The sequence below is a fragment of the Malus domestica genome, chromosome 15 (assembly GCF_042453785.1).
Source record: "Malus domestica chromosome 15, GDT2T_hap1".
NCBI classification, from domain to species: domain Eukaryota; kingdom Viridiplantae; phylum Streptophyta; class Magnoliopsida; order Rosales; family Rosaceae; genus Malus; species Malus domestica.
In genome coordinates, this window is record NC_091675.1 from 1,367,850 (window position 1) to 1,385,001 (window position 17,152).

The window sequence follows — 17,152 nt, forward strand, 5'->3', positions numbered from 1 at the left end:
GGTGTGTTTTGGTTTTGTGCGACCATATAAATGTTATTAGAACTATATATGATATATCATATGCAGTACATGCATTATTGAGATGATCGAACTTGCATGTAATGAATTGTATATCTTATTTTTCTTCTCATATGATAAGATTTGGAGGTTTTTCTCCGTATAGTGACACATCTCAAACACAATTAAGCTTATATTTGGTTTACTTTAAGTATCTTAAATCCCACATTAATCAACAATAAGATATTAATAGGTAGTGGAAAAGTGAACATCATTTAGTTGTCAATATTGTTTTACTTTAATTTCCACATAAATGTTGGGAAAGTCATAAGTAGATTCCACTTAAGTTTTCATTACGATCATATCAAAACATTCGAGAGGCAAAGATGTTGGAAATTAATCATACTCATATACCATCTCTTTCAATATAAAGTTTTTCAATTTTTTGATAAAAATAAAATGGGACAATGGGACTCGTGTCACTCCTCCAATAGCTCGAGCATTCTATTTCTCATCAATTCATAGGAGAATAACGTTTGAGCATTATGTTACAATCATATATCTCCTTTGTTTTTTGGTCTATGGATCCTCTAGTATTTAGCATGCGTGTTCTAAAGATAACTTAATATAAAGAAGCATATAGTTACATTAAGATGAAGTGACATGTATAAATGCCTATACAAGAGATTCTTATTTTTTTTTTTTTAAAAGGATTAGTTGTGGAGCCCAAACCATATCGAACTTCAAAGATCTAAACCATTTTATTTTTTAAGTTGCACCTCATAGATAATTTTTTGCAAAATATTATCCATATCGGAAATGCTTGAGACATCTAACTGAGTTCAAAAAAATTGACAAACACTATGTTTTAAGAAACATCAAAATTTTATCGTGACAATTAAATGAGTTTCACAACTAATCGTCATTTAAAAAAAATAGAGATTCCTTCACTTAAAGAGCTTATATATATATATATATATATATATATATATATATATATAGTTAGGTAGGAATATATATCGGCTTATATATAATGAGCATCCAAGCCGTCCAAATCATGATTTGCCCTCAATTGAGTCACCTTTATTTCAAACTAAAGCAATTAAAATGTTTGTTTTAGGCACCTCACAGTTGAGAGATCAAATTATATAAGCATTCTGACTTTCTCATGTAAAAAATATGAAAATGCTGACAGAAAAATGTGAAAATCTGAAAAACTATCCTGCATCGGAAGTTTATATATAAACAGTGTGCGTGGCTCCGTAAATAAGATAAGCTAAAGAGTTGTAAACCAAATAAGAATTTAACATTTAACACTTCCCTAGCTCGTACTATAAATAGCAACATAATATCAAACAAATAGAGCCTTCCATTCCACTTTAATTTATTCATAAAGTGAATGATGGTGGTGTGATCGATCTCAATTCATCTCATCTACCCCATCTGTTAGATCGGTGCATGTTACCTTTTTGGAGGAATCTGAACTGAAGTGTGCACTTCACCTATTTCGTACAAGTTATATGATTTAAAACAATTGATCAAATGTGTCAATTTCCACGTTTACAATCGCACTCTTGGAAGATATAATATAAAATCCACCACCATTCAACACATTTATATATGATTTTAAATTTAAATGATTTTCCGTATATATGATTTTTAGAAAATACTTAAAAGATTGATGGTTCAAATCTTGAAATACATTACAAATTGAACCCAACAAAAAATACAAAAACTTATATAAAAAATGATGTCACAAATTCATATATATATATATTTATATATAATATTGAATAGACAAATGCTTCACTAGTAGCAACATGTAGTGGGTATTTTATTCCATCAAATATGAATACGACACATAGTAAACATGTAAGTAATGATTATTGAAGGCCACTACGGCACTACTAGGTTAGCAAAGTAATCTTCATAGACCCACATGAAAACAAATCTAGGATCCCAACGTGACCCTTTTAAAGCATGCACTTAGATATATATATATTGTCTCCACGCAAAAAAAATATGTATATATATATTGTCCATTTAAGTTCAAGTTCTATAATTGGAATTTAGTTGCTTTCTTTTGTTATTTTAATGATAGAATTATAGGCTTAGCCATGACCGGATGACCCAATGATAGGAGACGAATTTCAAACTCATATTTCATATGGCACGTTCCAGATTCGATTCCTGACGCTGGTGAATCATACAATGGTAGTCAAGGGAGGCTAAAATGCCTCTGTAAGTTTTCCTGACCCTCATAATGATGGACCTTCGTGACGAAATCACCAACTGATCATTCCCTTTAAAAAAAAAATTATATGTATATTATAGGCTTAATGGATATTGATAGCAAAATTCTAAAACCATCATCATGCACACTTATATATAATTTTATTTTATTTTGTATTTTCATAAATTCAAAACACATAACAATAGTGCCAATAGGAGAAATTAGATAAAAGAAATTAGGAACTTCCGTATTCTAAGGAATTTAGGAAAAACAGATAATAAATTAAGGGGCATTTTGATATAGATGCTTTAAATTTGAATTTTTTTAATCAAACATCTATAACTTTTAAACTTTTGATCAAACATTCTTCTACTGATTTTTAATTAAAAATTATGATTTTTATTGTATTTAATTAACCAAGTAGTTCAGAAAATAATATCACAAATATTCTAAAATCACCACAAACTTCCTATCTTATCTTATCATAATTCGTTCAAAATGAATTTTTCTTATTCAAATAATTTGTTGTTTTAAATTCTAAAAACACATAAACATCCTATTAACATACAATTATGAAATATAACATGCACATATATTAAATATAACGTACCAAACAGGTATATTAAATATAACGTACCAATCATTTGGTACGTTATTGGTACGTTATATAAATTTAATCTAGGTACGTATTAGTATTTTGGTACGTTATAAATATTGCTTTCGGTACGTTGTGCAATTCTTTATTTAGTACGTACCAAGTTATTAGTACGTTGTGTTATCCTTATTTTGGTACTTACAAAACTTATGGTACGTTATGTGTAAGTTGTGTAACCCAAAAAAAAAGATAACTTTTCACATTAAAACATTGCACTAAAAAATATTTTGTCAACTCTTAATAATTAATTATTGGAATAAGGACTCATTTTAAATATAAATATAAATGTGAAAACTCTTATAGCGCGTTTACTAACCCGTAATCGGAATGAGAATAAGGAATCCGATTCCAATTTCGGATTATACATGTGTTTACTAAAATTGGGAGGAATCAAAAGTGTGTGAGGCCCACACAAAAAAATGGAATTCAATTCCTTAAATTGGAGGATTTGGATTCCTAACATATACAAGGTATTTGGATTCCGGATTGCCCAAGCAATCGGAATGATAATTTTTTCCCTTTATGCCCTCACTTACTTTCATTATTTCCAAGATTATCCTTTTAACCCTAGACTTATTTTTCTTTTCACCCAAGTCATTTTCTATCTTCACCCAGCTCATTTCTTTTCACCCAACCCATGTCCTTCTAGCTCATTAAGCATAATTCTATGCTCATTCACATTATGCACAAACTCCATACATTGCCGAAGAGAAAAAATTACAACTTGAGCGAGAAAATTTAGTTATTAAAGTCAATACTTAAATTTATAAAAAAAAAATAAACAAAATCATTTTAGTATGTCTATGAAATAAAAAAGCAATTTAATTTTTTCTTACTATTATATACGATATCAAATTTTATTAAAAAAAGTATATAAAATATTTGATTTGAGACAAGGGCATTTTAGTAATCATACTGGTTTATATTCCGATTCTGCTAAATTAGTAAACAGCTTTATGGAATTGTATTCTGATTCCGAACAGTTTTAGTAAACAAATTCAACAGGAATCTGATTCTGATTCCACCTCATTTCAATTCCTCTCAATTTGATTACGGATTAGTAAACGCGATATTAGTTCACGTTTCTACTATAAGTAGTTGTTGAAAAATTCAAATTTATTTTCAGTTGCATGAAATTAGGCAGTCTAGTGTACATCTCAATTTAAATTATAAACGAACTCTTGTTTTTTTATAATCTATATAAAATGTTGAGTTGGAAATTGGAAAAACTATATTTCATCCAATTAATCTTGAACCCCAGTAGATATAATTGAATCCTTAAATTGACGAAGGGATGAGATTCCATAAAAATAGCAATAAATTAATGAATATTATGGAGTACATTTTGTTTACATAGAAATGGATTTAAAAGAATTTATAAAATACTTAAATTAAAAATATACCTGGAATATAAAGTTTAATTAAAAATAAAAGCACTTTAATCAAAAGTTCAAAAGTAACAGATGTTTAATTTAAAAAAAAAAAATCTAAAATGAGGCATCTAATTCTAATTAACTGTAAATTTTAATCACAAAAAGTAGATAAGAGAACTTAAAAAAAAACACTACATGAGCATTATAAAGGTTTAAACGGAATTTGTAAACGAATTTTGCAAATTCATCTCATATGCCTTTTCTAATAATCATGTTGTGCATTTTTAATCCCTTTTATCTGACATTTTGTAATCTATTTATTCATCAATATGCTTAATTCCCTAAGAATTTAGAAGTTTCGCACTCAACCATACCCTAAAGAAATATATACATTTCCCGACTGCCGTCACTTCAATTCTTCTAGACTTGCACTCCCAAGGATGATAAAATTTGAAGCCATTTTTCCCTTTAATTATTAGGTGCACTTTGCACTTACTTTGCACTTCGTTTGTTATATAATTAAAGGATTATCATCCAATTATGTATAAAGCTCGAATCTAATCAATGCAATGAAAAAAATTAACATTTGATAACTGTCAACCTGTTTGGTATGAACCAAAATTTCAAAGTCTTAATCTACAACTTTTCATAAATAATTGGAGGTAAGTGGTAGTTATGAGTGTGCAATGGTTGTGAGGTGACATATATATGTACATGTGTGTGTGTGTATAGATGTAATTTTTTTATTTTTATATATAACTAACAACAACATGAAATTTCATGACAATGACAAGTAAGGGATCAACCATATTTGAGCGAGTTCATTGATAAAAAGTTGAAATGCATTTATGAGTCTTTTCGATTTTAAAAAAAGTAAATTATTGTGACAAAACTATCAACTAATACCCTTTAAAAAAAAACTACTTTTATCACTACACATGTATCTACTTATTAAAAGTCTATCGAAAATTTCTACAAGTTACGTGCTAAAAGATTTCCAATAATCGTGTTATTCACCATTATTAACTTGAATTTTTTAACATCACACGTCATCGTAATTGTCACACTAAAATTTGTCAGTTGACTCATTTTCATTTTCATTTGACATGCGTTTTAATCTAGAGGCCCAAAGACCCAGAAAAGTTGGAGGCCCAACATTAAGCCCAATCTAGATTGCCTGTTTATCTACTCTGGTCTCTCGAAGTTTTATGATTTTATTTTTATTTTTTTCCCTGTTCGACTGCGATGTTTCAAATCGTGGTTTTCGGGTTAGTGTTGGCTTTTTCAAATTTTCAATTTTTTTTTAATTTGCATTGTTTCTGAATGCTGCTTTTCCAGTAAAGGTGCAATGTGTACTGTGATCAAGGAAGAAAATATCGGTAATATCGGAAATATCGGTAGTCCGAAAACACGGAAATATCGATGGAAATATCGGTAAAATATCGATATCGATAAAAATTACATGGAAACCACGGAAATTGTAAGAAAAACTTGGAAATTTTTATTGAAACTTTGTAGGATGTTTATTTAGTCAATTATCTATTAGTTTATCACAAAAAATTGGAAAGAAATGCATTGCATGATGGATTTAACATTATCAAGTTGATTATATAGCGAGCTGACAAACATTGTGAGTGTAGAAAATATGTAGTAATTAATGAAAGAAATCTAAACACATCATAATCATTTATATATAATGAATTAGTACAATATTTTACACTTTATACATTGCATGGTAAGATACATAAGTGACTTAGTACCACATAGAGTTCCTATGAGGTTCAAAATTTTCACTATCTTCATCATCTCTATGTGTATAGTGAGTGTATTGTGAAGAGTAGTTATCCAATTTAATGAATAATAATCCAATTTCATAATAATCCAATTTAATGAATAATAATCCAATTTCATAAAAAAATAATCCTAATATAAAACATGGTGATGAATAATAATCCAATTTGATGATAATCCAATTTAATGAATAATAATCCAATTTGATAATAAAAAAAGGCGATAATAAGCCAATTGGCAAAAATGATTAAAAAAATCTAAATTGTCTAACTGACCGACACTCTTATAGACTCATTATATCACTTTTATAGACTCATCTTACCCTTATAAATTCATTATTTTTCTTGAAATTGATTATAATCATTAGAAAAACAATTTTTTGCATTTCCATATGCCTAACCAATAAATACAACTTCTACTATTTCCCTGAAATTATATATTTTCACTTTTTCCCTGAAATTGAGTCCTTTATCCTAATCTAATCTAGACCCCCAGATTAATTTATATTTTCACTCTTTTTCTGAAATTATATAAATTGTGCAATTGAGTCCTTTATCCTAATCTAATCTGGACCCTTCATCTTGATTCTCACTCTCTGTCACGCTGCCACGTGGCAGCCCACTAACCCTCACCCTATCTCTCTCTCTTTTCCCGAGTCCCTCTCGGACCCCTCGCTCTCTCAGAGTTCTCAACTCTATCTCTCTCTCGAACTCTCCCTCCCTCTCCTCCTAAACTCTCACCCTCCTGAACTCTCCCTCTCTCTCCTCCGTCTCTGGGAAGCACGGCGACGCGCAGAGGAAGCTCGGCTTCCCCGATCGCACCCACACCCAGGCACACCCAAATCCGTCCACCCCGATGCCAGCGCAGCATCTCCACCACCCTCCCTCCCTCTCCCTCCCTCTCCTCCGTCTCTGGGAAGCACGGCGACGCGCAGAGGAAGCTCGGCTTCCCCGATCGCACCCACACCCAGGCACACCCAAGTTTTCAGGTGAGATCCGACTAAACCCTATGTTGATTACCTCTTGCATGCGTGAAATCTGAAGTTTATATGTGAAATTGATGTTAAAAATCGTGTTTTTGCAAGGTTTTTGGGACGAAATCGGCTCGGGAATAGGCACACCATCTCCGGCGTTCTTCTCGGAGTCCGATTGCACAGTTCCAAAAAATGTCGCGATATTTCTAAAATATCGCGATATTATCGATAATATCACGATATTTTGACGAAAATCACACTGATACCTATTTAAATATCCATTCCCCGAAAAATCGATATTATCGGCGATATTTCGCCGATAATATCGATATTTAAATCTATGACTGTGATTAATCATTTTATTGGCATGAAACGGTGGAAACACCCGAGATTGGCTGAGAAGGGTCTGAATTTGCGGCTGAGAAGGAGAAATTTTTCATTCTGAAGGGAACACAAGTGGTACATCATGTATTTTAATAGAAGTAGTGGAAAATTTTATTTTTTTAAGTTATTAAATTTTTAACACACATATCTCACTATTTTTACTGTGACACGTAGTATACCATCCCGTGTACCGTTACACTGAAAAATCTCCCATTGAAAAGGACCTAGTTTGAGTGAATGGGGGCCCCCTGGTAACTTTTATGTAATATTTCCCCAATAGTGCATTTTAAGGAAAACTAATGAAAAGAGTTTGAAATTTTTTAGTTTTAATCAAAATTCAAAGGGACAAAAAAATATTGTAAGTGAATAGTACTATAAGTGATTTTTTAGAGTAAAAATATTCTTAACGTTAAAAGTGAACAATACCAATAATGTTACATTAAGACTACCTACATTTTACTGGACCGTTTATGTTGCTTGTATGACACTTCTCAATTCTCACATCATCATAAAATATTCTGTCTTTTAATCTCACTTTTAACTTATCATGGATTCATGGTGATGGTTCCATAATGTGTAGGGTACCCTAATTATATGGCTTTACCGAAATTTCTCTGCAAATTCTAACTATGAACGCTTGTCGTTTTACTTTGACCTCATCCTATGCAAGTGGAAGGCAAAAAGGTCAAAAGGTTAAAGGTATGCCTTTGATTTGGGTCAAATATGGAATGGAGATGTGCGACCAACCCATTGTCTTGAACCCCTAACTTTAGGTCAGTGTAAATCTTGTTTAATTAAATCTCGAAACATCTAATATTAATCTAAGCTTGGCTTAATTATTACAAAGACTCCAAAAGAGGAATATTATGTGGTAATAATTTCCATGGACACTTGCAATGTTTGTTGCCACCATTCCAATTGGGTATAATTTAAGTGAGTTTACTACACCAACGCTAAATATGCATGTTTGTTTGGTATTGCGCTAAAAAACAATAAACATAGCGAATTATAAGCTTTATATTAAATAAAGCATACGTGAAAATTAAGAAAGAGTTATAGCATATGACAATTAGTAACGAGACTAAAAGAGGTTTTGCGTGTAATATCGGTCTGAAGTATGATTTTAATCTCATGATTAGCGCTAGTATTTTTAGTGATAATTTTGTAATTTTCGAGTAGTTCATTAATATTTTTTTTTCTAGTATATTTTTAATAGGCTAAATTGGATTGTTCATCCCTATGGTCATAGGACACTTGCATGATGATCCCCGTGGTGAAAAAAGTAGGAATTAAACCCCTGTGGTCTAGAATGTTAGCAAATTTAGTCCAAAAGTAAGATTTCTGTTAAATGACTATTAAAAGTTGGGGTAAAACTGTATTTTCAGTTCCAATTGACATTGAATTAGCGCTTTTTTTTATTTAAAAAATTAAGCATAATTTTTTTTTGTTAATTGTTATAAAAAAATTATTTATTTTAAATGTCAATTGGAACTGAAAATACAGTTTTACCTATACTTTTAACAGTCATTTAACAGAAATCTTACTTTTGGACTAAATTTGCTAACATTCTTGACCACAGAGGTTTAATTCCTAGTTTTTTCACCACGGGGGTCATCATGCAAGTTTCTTATGACCAAAGGGATGAATAATCCAATTTGGCCTTTTTAATAAGTGCATTTTCGGGATGTAAATTTGAGATCTCATTTATTTTTTGTCTCTTTACGACCAACGGAGTCCACCTCCGAAATAGTAGAAATGTATATATACATTTCTATTTACATGTTCTACGATGATGTTTCTCTTGTTCTTCTTGACTCTACATGGTCCATCGTCTTTCTCATGATGGTAATCTATCGAAATAATATCAGTTCGATGAAATTTGATTAGGGTATTTTTGAAAAGAAAAGGGAGGAGTAAGAGAGGGTAATTAGTAATTCAAGGGTATTTTTGAAACTTCAAAGAGACATTTGGTTAGATATGCAAGAATTGTAAAAGGTAGACTAAATTTCTTGTGGTAAAAAAGTGGCAGTTATCAATATTTCTCATTGAAATTTCTGTTGTTCTTTCATCAGCCAATAACAGATTACATAAGAGAAAATTAAGATTAGGTACGAGAAAATTAAGTTTTGAGTCTCTGAGAACGGCATTTCAAATGTTGTTTGATGCTATAAAATCACTCTCTACAGGCACTCATCAAAGATATCGAAAAATATAACTCGAAAGAGGGACTGGAATATTTTGCAATACAAATGGAGGAGGGAGCAAATCTTGTTCGATAGTGCAGCGAAGTTGGCGTTTGGAGAAAATACAAATACGCCAAGAAGCTTCATCAACTGGACCTTAAAAAAACAAAGAACACGACATTAGTTTTTTTCAGTTTTAACAAATACAAATTAAAAGTTGAGACAATTAATTACGCACTTATACCCTGCACTTTGAGCCTCGCATCCCTTATGCCCTGCACTTTGAGCGCATCAAAAACTCTTCGAAGTGATTTGAAGCTCCAGTTGACGAAGCTTGTTGGTGTATTTGTATTTTCTCCACACGCCAACTTTGCTGCACTATTGAACAAGATTTGCTCCCTCCTCTATTTGTATTGCAAAATATTCCAGTCCCTCTTTCGAGTTATATTTTTCGATGTCTTTGATGGGTGGCTGTAGAGAGTCCAGTGCAGATTTAATGTCTCCGAGGAGGTGCTTGAACATTGTAGTCTCCTCCTGCACTGATTTTACAGCATCAAATAGCATTTCAAATGCCGTTTCCAATGAATTTAGGGAGAGAATGTAAAATAACAGTTTGATGAAAAACTGAGAATGTTATGCTTGTAACTCTGAGTTTCAGCACACGCATATATAGCTGAAGTTAGGAAGAGACACGGAATTTTCAGGCCACTTGCTTGTGGGGGTGGGGTGGGTTTGGTGAGGGGCTTAAAGCTAGCAGGAGGGGGTGTGTATTAGGGCGTACAATATGCCCCCACTTCTCCAATCCAATTAAAAAGTCATTATAAGCAAAGTAATTATTTGCAAAATTAGCTCCCATATCTTAACGCGAATAGTAGTTAGCGTGATAGAGCTTGGCACGATGAATGTGCATGGGCATAGTGTGAGTTGTACAAACGTCTGGTTCATTTATTATAGCGTGACATCATTGTGAATATTTCTCAATTATGCACATTTGCACGTATTTAAGTTTGACTAATGGCTTGTATGACGATCAGACCTTGGGATGAGGGGTGGGTTCAAAAAACCGAAAATCGAAAAAAACCGAAAACCAAACCGAACCGAAACCGAAAAAACCGAACCGAACGAAAAAACCGAACCGAATTGAAAAAACCGAACCGAACCAAACCGAACCGAACCGAAATAATTAAATTAATATTTTTTTAATTTTATTTATTTAATTATTTGATTTTATTATATTAGAATATGATACTTCGGACTGCTGCTTTGGTAACACTTGTTTGCTTTCCAATTCAAATTGTCTTCTTAGCTTCTCCATCTAAAACAAAAATTAGAACTTATACCATTACATGCAATATTTCTAGTTTATATCATTAAGTGCAACACATATATAAGAACACATATCTTAACTGCACTGCAGTTGATTAGGGAAAGCAAACAGCGTATAAAAGTCTCATAGGTTTATTAAACACTACGAGATCAAAAACAAAATTCAAACTTTCTCACCTATGGCCAAGTATAGTAGCTTCCTTGGCTTAACAATTTTGAAAAGTATATCAATATATTCAAAAATATTGATGAACACCTCTTCAAAATTTGCTGGTGGTAGAAGCTGAACACAGAATGTAGAAATTATATTATGTAACCACATATATGGATAAAAAAAATTCGGACCATAAAGATAAAGAAAATATAAAAAATTGTTACCTAGACAATAACCAAAATAAATAGTATATTATAGAATGTTTATCTTATTGCTAGTGAAGAATACATGTATATAGAGAGAGAGAGAGATTGAGAGAAAGAGAGAAATGAATAAGGTCGTACTCCATCATCATCGTCTAAAAAGAAATCTATTTACAGTTAAACTTTAAACCCAAAATATTTAAAAAAATCTTTATGTTTTAATTCTAGTTGAACTTTAAATGTTTATTTTCATTATCTTTAAGTCTAGTCGGAATATTTATGTTATGATTGTGTTGGATATGTTAAAATTTAAGATTTCAAAAATTTTCATTTTTTGAAAAAAAACCGAAACAGAACCGAAAAAAACCGAGAAAAATATTGATTGAACCGAACTCACCCCTATGACCTTTTATTCTAAAAAATTTAGACTTCAACAAAAAACACTTCCAAACGAACCAGTAATTATCATACTAAAATTTGAGTTGACTTCGCAAGATTCAAGTACGCGGATGGTAGAAACCACGTGCCAGTTAAGCGCGCGGGTGAACACGCGATGCGTGCTTGCAAAGAAAGAAAGTCGACGTAGACCGAAATAGTTAACGGGAGGGGACACAGCAATTCCTGCGTTTCCGATTTCCTCCTTTGGTAACACGCACCGACGCGGCAGACTGCAGTGAGCTTTCCGCCTTCCCTCTTTTCGCCGTCGCTGTTTCCTCGTTTTCGTCAAAACCCCAGGAAACCTAGGAATTTCTTGGTACGAGATTGCTTGTTTATCTACTCTGGTCTCTCGAAGTTTTCCGTTCGGCTGCGAGATTTCGAATCGTGGTTTTCGGGTTAGCGTTTTTGCTCTTTCAAATTTTCGATTTTTTTTTAATTTGCATTGTTTCTGAATGCTGTTTTTCCTGTAAAGGTACACTCTTTACTGTGATTTAATCACTTTATTGGCATGAAAATCTTCAATTTTTACTGCTTTGTTTTTGGGTGAAACAGTAAATTGAAATTATAACTGGGTTTAGGTTTGTATTTTTGTTCTTCTTTTGAAAACTAATTGTAATTAATTTTCAAAATTTTGTAGTTTATTATTGTTAGGTGAAGAATGATTAAGTAAAATTTCACCTTGCTGTTATTTTATAGGTTAATTAATTTTTGAGATTCAGATGCTTAAAAACAATGTCGGTTCATCCGTGTCGTGTCGTGTTACGAGTTTAATTGATTGTGGCTGGGGAGAGACTTGTTCTGGCAACAATTGGTTTTGATCTTGAAATATTCTCCCCGACCTTGCTCAGGTGGCATTGAATTTTGTTAATGACTGGTGAGCATTGTTTAATTTCTCATAGGGGCTTTGTATACGTAATTTAGCGCTGAAGCGTAATTAGATGTTACGTTTGTCGTTTACATAACTGCGCTTGCAGTACAAGCCCCATTTTACTGCAGCTGGTTCAGTGGCTCTTGCTGCCAAAATTCAAAAAGTGAAACTACTGTTAGACGAAGTCAACACTTAGCTAATCTCTGGGGAACTTGAGGAGTTTGGATGTACTTCAAACTCTTATCCCGTTGGTTTTTTCATGTTTGTAGGATCTGTTTTTCAAATGTATTTTATTTGTAATTTGTTTGTAATCTTTTCATCTTTCTGTTTGTATTTTTCAAATTCAAAGTTCCTTGTAATTTGGGTTTTCAAACCCACGATGTAATCTTCAAAGTATTATATAAATACATGCAATCCACAGTTATTTGGGTATGCAACTAAAGTGAAACACCTGAGTTCCTAAGTTTTACAACTACCTACACAACAGGGAAAAGTACGGTGGCTGGAGAGTTCGATGTTTCGCCAAAGCAGTTGAATGGTGCGTTGCAAGTCCTTTGATGTTTGTACTAAAGTCATTTGCTGATATCTTCACATAGTATGCTTTGCGTATGGTTCGTATTTTGATTAATGAGTTTATTGTATTTCCTCAACAAATATACATGGTTGTTGGATATAGTGTTAGTTTCCCTCTCAGTGCCTCCATTCGATTTATACATCGTTACTTGAAATCTTATATGGTTTCCTTTTTGGGGAAATGTCTGTAACTTATATTCAATTTCTCAGAGGTCATTCTGCGGATGATGGGGCCAGACAAAAAAATCTACCGCCAGAGAATGGAAGAGTCATTGCAGCTGAAACACTGCCTAGAAAGCCAAGCAGTATTGACGAGGGAGGTGGGAACGACATTGTTCTGCGCAAACTAACGGAAGTAAGATTGATATTGACCGGATTAGAGATGCTATGAAGAGGAGAAGGCGCGATAAAGATGTAAATAAGAATGTGCATGCCATAGATGATGAGAAAGATCCTGAAGCCTGGATAGAAAATGAGCTTGAAAATGGAGTGGAGCTAAAAGGTACGTCCGCAAGGAAGAAACAAAGGTGGTGAGTTTTTTTCATGCAATTACAGGCATCTTCCTTTGTGCATGGTGCTAATATTTGAGAGTGTACTTCTTTGGTTAGAAATTCGATTTTTCTTATTTTGTAAGTAATTTTTTGTCAAAATTTTGTATCTACATTTACCGTAGTGGCGGAAAGCAATGGTGCATATGCACCTTTTACTCCACTGACTCTCGTACTCCCTCACAACTAACTATTTAACCCGTTAATGCTGTCGTTTGTAAAAAAAGATAATTATTCTAGTACTTAATTTTAAATTCGATAATTATTATCTTCTATCTGATGCTATAATCGTACAGCGGGATCGGATCCTCTCTCTCTTGTAATTAACAAAAATAAGTAAATAACACGGTTTTATCGAGAAATTAGGCTTCGAAGATGTGGTAATTATTGGGCCTTCCGAGAGAGGAAATAAAAGCCCGATATCTCCTTTTGAAGTTCGGCCCGTTTTAGTTTTGGAACAATGACTGCTCATTTCTCTTCGAATTATACTTTTTCTTGTTTTTTCATTTTCGAATTAGACTTTCTACTTCTTTTTTCAGCTACTTTAAAGGCAAATGCCCAAAGTAAGTACGTGGCAATCAAATGGGACCAATGAGGTTATTCTGTGGTCACAAATAATTGAAAGACATATCCTTTTACTTGATGGATAAGATTTTTGCACATGTATTTTTTTTATGTACACTTCTGTTTATTTATATTTTCGTAGATAAGTACAGGTGTGATCACTGATCACTTCATGGTCACAGTCTCTTTTGCAGATGTTGAGGTTCATTCATATACACGTGCAACTTTGGAAAAAGCATGGGCACTGATCAACTTGGTATGTTCTTATGTGGCAATTGAATCTAGTAATTGAAAGAACATGTTAAGTACCAAATTAAGTTAAAACCATTTCGAACGTGGTTGATTAGGTATAGTGGATGCAAAAGGGGCCAAAGTCAAAGGACATTTGTGAGGAATAGTTTGGCTGTATGGAGTTTAAGTTAAGTGAGTGAGAGATTCATTATCACTTTCTATTGACGTTAAACCAAGTACGTTCTAACCTTTCAGATTGATAGAGAAAACCGTCTAATCGTCGGTAGCAAAAATAACCTTTAGTGACAGATAGAGATTTGTGGCAAAAAACAAAACCCTTATTAATGATTTATTAATTGATGAGGAAATATTATTTAGGGTTCAGTGGGGATAGAAAGCAAATGACAGAGAAATTAAAATAAAAGTGATGGCCCCTGAGTGTTGGATTTAAGTTTGACAAGCATATATTCTTCTGTTCCAGTTATTTGTCATCTTTCAAGACACGCCTTTAAAATCCTGCAACTTTAGACCCACTTTTAGGGTTTTTGCCATATATTTGACTTGAAAAGTTCATTTTATAATCGAGTGGAAATAGCATCACCAAATAATGATCATGTTAAAGAATTGGAGCAAATTAAAGAGAGCGAAAATTATCTTAATTATTACGACTTGTTAATTAATCCCTAGTTTGCTGTAAAGTGTGTCTAAACATGCAAGTGTTGTATATTATATATGTGGCAAAATATCAACACGTAAGACTCGTCAATTGTTACAATTTCCTCATAGCGAGATACAATGAGTTTTCCGGGCATGTAATATTCATGGTGTTATACTGGCGGTTAATGTTTTGGGTTAATTTAGAGCGTGGATATTGTGAATTGTATATCAGCTTGGTTTTGAGTTATGATTAAATTTGTTAATACCCTTCATGTCTCGTAGCAGGATACAGTGAGTTTTATGCATGTAACTTTGATTCGTGATGACAGACTGGCAGTTATATATATATGTTTAAGGTTAATTTATGGTTTGGATATTGTGGATTGTATAAGCTTAATTTTGAGTTATGCTTAAATTTGTTAGTATCCTTCATGTCTCGTAGACGTCTCTAATGTACGATTAAAATTTATCTAATGCATCGTTTCCTACATATAAAAATAAAAAGAAAGTTTCATCATGTATCTTCTTCTTTTGTGAAGGGCAAAGAGAAAAAATATACTTGTTCTTCAACTTTATTCACACGTATATATATTTGATGTTTACCTTCACGTCAAGAGAGACTTTATTTCCCAATCAAATGTGTTCTTGTTTGGAACTTTGGAGCTACGAAGAGTTCTTTTACCATCTTCACAGCCAGTAAACCAGACCAAGAAAATTCTTCAAAAGATTGCAGATCGAACCCTTTATGGTTTGGCAGTAATTTCAACAATTATATATAGGTCTAATTTAATGAAATGTAAAGCTGAAGACTTCGATATTAATTAGTGATTAGGATTGAATTAAGAAGGTTCTAATATTCGTCCCATAAAACATTAAACAATACAGTGAAACTAATTGAACACAATTAAAAATAGTGTTATGTGTACGTTCCAATTATACTAAAGTAATTAGACAAAAATTATTGATATTTGGAAAAGCTTACGATAACTTAGCTAGGGTTGTAATATATAAGGCAACTGGATAAGGTCTGTGGTGTGTGACTCCGTTGACTGGCAAGGACTCCAAAAAGACCTGTTATTTCTGCTTAATTAGTTTAATTAATGATGGTGATGGTCCTGATAGACCCTAACCCTAAAGTTATTAATTATATAACAACTTGTTTTTTAGCGGGCTATGGACATTTTTTTTGTTTATATGATAATTTGGTTTAAATATCAGTACTGCGTAGAGAGAGCATCCAGTTATTGGTATAGTTACTTAGAATTATATTTGCGGATAAAATAACAAGAAAGTTCGAACTCAGTATTTCAATTACAAGGGATAATACTCTTAATCAACTAATATACAAACCTTTTACGCTGCGAATTATATCTGTGGATGGAACACAATGGATTTTGGATGAGTGTAACAAGGAGATACTTGTTATCATTTTTAAATTGTAGTCCACATCCTTACCCACTGAGGAAGTCTATTTCCTTCAATTCTTCTTTTTCAGATGAGGTTATAATTTCCTTCAGTTCTTTTTCAGATGTGGTTATAATTAACTTCACTCCTTTGCACATGCATTAAAGAAAGTAGAGAAGAGACCTTTCAACCGAAGCTAACTTCAATAGTTTGGTTAATTTATTTTACTAGCTCTTGGCGGTGGCTTTTCTTCTCCCACATGTGCATTATCTTCCTCAAGCTGGAGAATGATTACTAGGGTTGATGAGAAAATGATTACTAAGATTATTGAATTTCTAAATATTTGTAAAACAATATGTATGGGTATTCATTCTAGAGAGAAACTTTCATGAAAGGACACGATTATAGTAGTATTTTAAACCAATCATATACTGTTATGTGTTTTAACTTTTACAAATAAATCATAATTAGTTTGAGATACTACTATATCAACACACTGACATTTCCATGCATGGAAATCCTCTATGTTATATATATATATATATTCATACCAAATTGCATTACATGTTATATATCCTCTTTCCCAAAAAATTAAAT

At 32.4% G+C, this 17,152-nt stretch overlaps 2 long non-coding RNA genes across 2 annotated transcripts; one reads left to right on the top strand and one right to left on the bottom strand.

The window, feature by feature from the left end:
* Positions 1-9,411: 9,411 nt before the first annotated feature.
* LOC139192096 (uncharacterized) lies at positions 9,412-10,309 on the bottom strand. The gene is made up of 2 exons (XR_011575915.1): positions 9,834-10,309; positions 9,412-9,745 (listed from the first exon to the last, which is right to left on the bottom strand). It is a non-coding gene; the product is annotated as an uncharacterized lncRNA (long non-coding RNA).
* Positions 10,310-11,917: 1,608 nt separating this feature from the next.
* Positions 11,918-13,502, top strand: LOC108174854 (uncharacterized). Its single transcript, XR_001791685.3, has 3 exons — positions 11,918-12,105; positions 13,066-13,116; positions 13,362-13,502. It is a non-coding gene; the product is annotated as an uncharacterized lncRNA (long non-coding RNA).
* The last annotated feature ends 3,650 nt before the right edge of the window (positions 13,503-17,152 follow it).